Below are 4197 nucleotides of genomic sequence, written 5' to 3'. Positions count from 1 at the left end.
GTATAGAGCTCCAAGGAGATTATGTTGAAAAATAAAAAAAAATTTACCAAAAAAAATTGTTTTTATACTTCATTCTAAGGACTTATTGAACTACCCTCGTACATACTTAAATATAATGTCGCAACCACACTCGCCCTGCTACCTTGAGAAATTACGTGAGCAGCAGTTCAAGGAAGGCTGAGAACAGGGTGACTAAAAGCGAGAATTTGGTGTATAATATAATATATATAATATCACCTAATATTTTTTTTTAATCAGGTTTGAGCGCGCTACGGCGCGCGACTGTTAGCTCTCGCGCTACACGTTCGGTCTTTGCATATTCCCCACACTTGTGCACAGACTTTGGAAAACTAAAGGTCAAAGAATCGACAACAGTAATTTGGTGATTGTGAATTCTCTTTTGTTAGAGCTCCTTCGGCTTTAACGAAAACATTCTCATCGCGTATCTCGTGCTTCGCACGCGCGTTTGTCCCTCAAATATTTTATAATTTCCATAAATTTATATTCTTACAATTCACAATACGTATTGGTATTAAAACACGTGCAGTTTCATTGTCTCTTTTTAAAAAATGCTCATTTCCAATTTGTGTTCACGATTTAAACGTTACATATACGGTCTACACAGCTGCCTTACTGTTTTTAACTTCTAAATTATATCCCTAAACTCAGTGACACAGACTTTCTCAATTGAGTTGAATTTTCGATTTTTCAAGAAAATTCAGAAAGTTATGATAGTATAGTAGGGTATTCAAAAAGAAACATTTTTCTTATCTAGACTTTTTTCATATCGTGCGTTATTTGACTCAAAATGTTTATTTTCGGATTTTTGGGAATTTTGTAAATTCTATAACTCTGGTCATTTTTGATTTATAAAAAAAAGTGTACCAAAAGTCAATCCAATCTGTCAAATCTTCCGAAAGTCATCGTGGTTAAAAAGCTAAAAATCCACAGACACAATCATCGACGAACGAATGGACAAACAGACATATTCGTAAAAACCTGTTTTTCGGAATAAGGTGGTCTTGAAACGCGGAATTTGACCAAAACTGGAGGGGTGGGAGGGGGGCAGATTTTACACAAATCTAATACTTTCTCTGATGAGGATGTAAATATGTATTCATTTGGCATGAATAATGTTTTGATAGTTGTTTTTTGGTTTAATCGTAAAAAATAGCATTAAAAACACAAAAAAAATTAAATTTTTTGAAAACCCACACCCGAGACTAGAAAGAAATTAAAAGACAAAAGTTATGATGAGAATGTGCCCACGCAGCGGGCAGATTTTTGTTACTGTTAATGATGTTTTACACGATTAAAACAAAAACGAATCATATCAAAACATAATTGAGAAGAAATTAAAAAAAAAGTAGTCTCAAAAATATTTAAAATGTGCCAAATTTTTGAATTTTGATCAAAAATGGCTGGCCAACGAACTTGACATACATTTTCAGATAACAAAAGAGTGTAACAAGGGAAAATCCAATCTGTCAATTCTTTCGAAAGTAATCGTGATAGAAACTAAAAACTACACACACTAACTAACGAACGAACAGACACACATTCGTAAAAACAGGTTTTTCGGATACAGGGGGTCTCAAAACGTGGATATTTGACAAAAACTGGGGGAGGGTGGGGGGGGGGGTCAAATTTTACACGCGTTTAATACATTCTCTGATGAGAATTTAATAAAATTTCGTCTTTTGCAATTGACATTATTGCTTAGCCTTCGGCCTATAGTTGGTGAATTACCAGCAACGAAAGTTACGATGCCGGAAAAATGTACTGGCATCAGATTCATATACGCGTAATTATCAAATTGTAGGCAAACTTTAAAACCTAAAGTGGCGATCACATTATTCTTAGGAATTTTATATTTCATAACGTAAATTTCTCGCATAACATTTGAAAATTTAAAATACAAAAGTGGCATCTCTGAAAATAAAAAGTAATTTAATTAGTACATTAAATATGGTAAGTGGGTTTTAAATTAGGAGTTTGATGAAAAAAGCGCAATCTTTTAAAAAGTTCAAAAGCGAATAGCTGCAAAATATGCAAATTAGGACATACTCAGTATTTAACTAGTGTGGATCATTTTCTCGAATATAAGCAAGATGTAATAAATTAGAAGTCTTATTTAGCTTACATCTTGAAATCTCTATTTATAAACGGAGTTTAAAGAATGGTGAAAAACCGACATTTTAATCATAAATAGTTGACAAATTACGAACGAAAACATCGATGAGCAGGTAACGAAATAGCTTTTATCATTTCTTTTCATTCCGAAACTGTTTTCTAACACACGTATGATAATGATATTTTTGTTGTTAAAATCTATACTTTTCAGTTTTGTACAATCTTATGCTAAACGATACGCTTCAAATTGCAGTGTTAATCACTCCACGGTAATAACAAATATTTTACCAGAAAAATAGATGTATGGTAATGATGATTAAATTGACAAAAACCGAGGGACAGACTTTAAAGTTTTGACAATATTATTTATTTGAATTGAAAAATATGCACAAATTAAACATTTGTTGTACTAAATGGTACAAACTTATTACATTAAGCAGTATTACTTTGTAAAAAGTGAGGTTGAGATTATATAAGAATTTATAATTAATGTTATATTATTGGGACTCAATGTTTTCTTTCAATTTGACCCATACACAACGTTAAATAAATGGTCGTGACTACATGTACCAAAATTTTACTAGGAATAGCCAGATTTTTTCGGCAAGTGTAAAGTGATCTGAAAAATGAGCTATTTGTACAGGAACTTTGGTACAAAAAACCGTATTTTTTTCGGCACACGTAATAATTTTGTAAAGCAGCACTATTTTTCAAACATATTTCATATAACAATTATAATTGACCTATTCCGAAAAATTGGTAGGGCACTGAACTTTTCTCGAAATAAGCGTACCATCGAAAGCAGAGACGTTCCAATTTATTTAGAAATTATCCAAACAAAACTTAATTAATGGTTAAAAACATTAAAACGATTGAAAATGCAGCGTTTGAAATGAGAGGTTAAAGCTTAGGTACCTGTAAATAAGGGTAAAACAGTATCGTGCATTGTGTGTCTAAAGTAAGCTCTAAAATAAATGCACATTATCTGAATTTAATACATGTAGGTAACAAAATAATTGAAATAAAATTGGCTTACCAAGAATTTGCTTCAAGTTTTACGAATTATTACAACTGTCAGTCTTGAATCATTTAGATTCAAGTTTTGTTCTCGTATTCTCTTCTTTTGAATGTTGTCATTTGAGAACCATCCAGTTATTCGCTTTTCTTTGCTTTTCTTCGTATCTGATCCTTCTCCTACGATCAGTGTCCCCAATCTTGGGAACTTTTTAAACTGCGCTTGCGTCGCGCCGACCAACCACCGACAACCCGATTGGTCACTGTTTGCGCGCTGAGTTTGAATTATATAAATATTCAGATGTAATATTTATAATAAATAATTCAATTATAATTAAAAAGAGGTTAAGACTTCTGATTTCAGAGAAATAAATCATTCCCAATGATTAATCTCGTCTCTGTCGAGTCTTAAAATTAAAATTTGGTTTATTTCCGACTATGTCACTTAAAATAAAATTACTAAAATCACCAAAAATGAATTAAGAACAATTAATTACTGCACTGATAAATGTTATATCATGAATTTTTTAATAACTTAAAGAAGACCTGGATTACAAGAAAGTGATATAATATTCGCTAAATATATAAACATTTTTAGTTTGTTGTCTAGATTCTAGAAATTTAAGCAAATTTTCTGTTATGTGTACTGTGACTAATTAATTATTGCATAAATATTATAAAATATATAATATTGTATACAAAAATTCAAATCATATTTATACTATTAAAAATAATATTTTTTGCCTAAAACTAAAATTTCTTATTACCTTTTCATTAACACTTTTAAACATTTAAAATGCTAAATTAAAAAAAAATATTGTTTTTCCCTAACATTAGAATTGATCAAATTTTTTGTATAAAAATCGCATTATTTTTTGATAAGTTACTCCAAAATTCTGATTTAGGATTAAGAAATTATTCTTGATGCGTTTTCCAATCATTACTAATCATAAATATTAAATCTAAATATTTATATAATTCAAACTCTGCGCGCAAACAGTGACCAATCAGGTTGTCGACCGTCAATGCTTTCGATTTCAAAAGTCAACC

The 4197-nt window shown here is 30.7% G+C and overlaps 1 protein-coding gene across 4 annotated transcripts in view; it reads right to left on the bottom strand.

Moving 5' to 3' along the window:
• The window catches only part of LOC117181379, a 62709-nt gene extending 59368 nt beyond the window's left edge, over positions 1-3341 (bottom strand). For all 4 annotated transcript variants that reach the window (XM_033373979.1, XM_033373977.1, XM_033373978.1 and 1 more), the window contains exon 1: positions 3170-3341. The gene's annotated coding sequence lies outside the window, so the exon portion shown is untranslated. The remainder of the gene's footprint in view (positions 1-3169) is intronic.
• Positions 3342-4197: the final 856 nt, after the last annotated feature.

Source organism: Belonocnema kinseyi, chromosome 10, assembly GCF_010883055.1.
Source record: "Belonocnema kinseyi isolate 2016_QV_RU_SX_M_011 chromosome 10, B_treatae_v1, whole genome shotgun sequence".
NCBI lineage: Eukaryota > Metazoa > Arthropoda > Insecta > Hymenoptera > Cynipidae > Belonocnema > Belonocnema kinseyi.
This window is presented reverse-complemented; position numbering and strand designations above follow the sequence as displayed.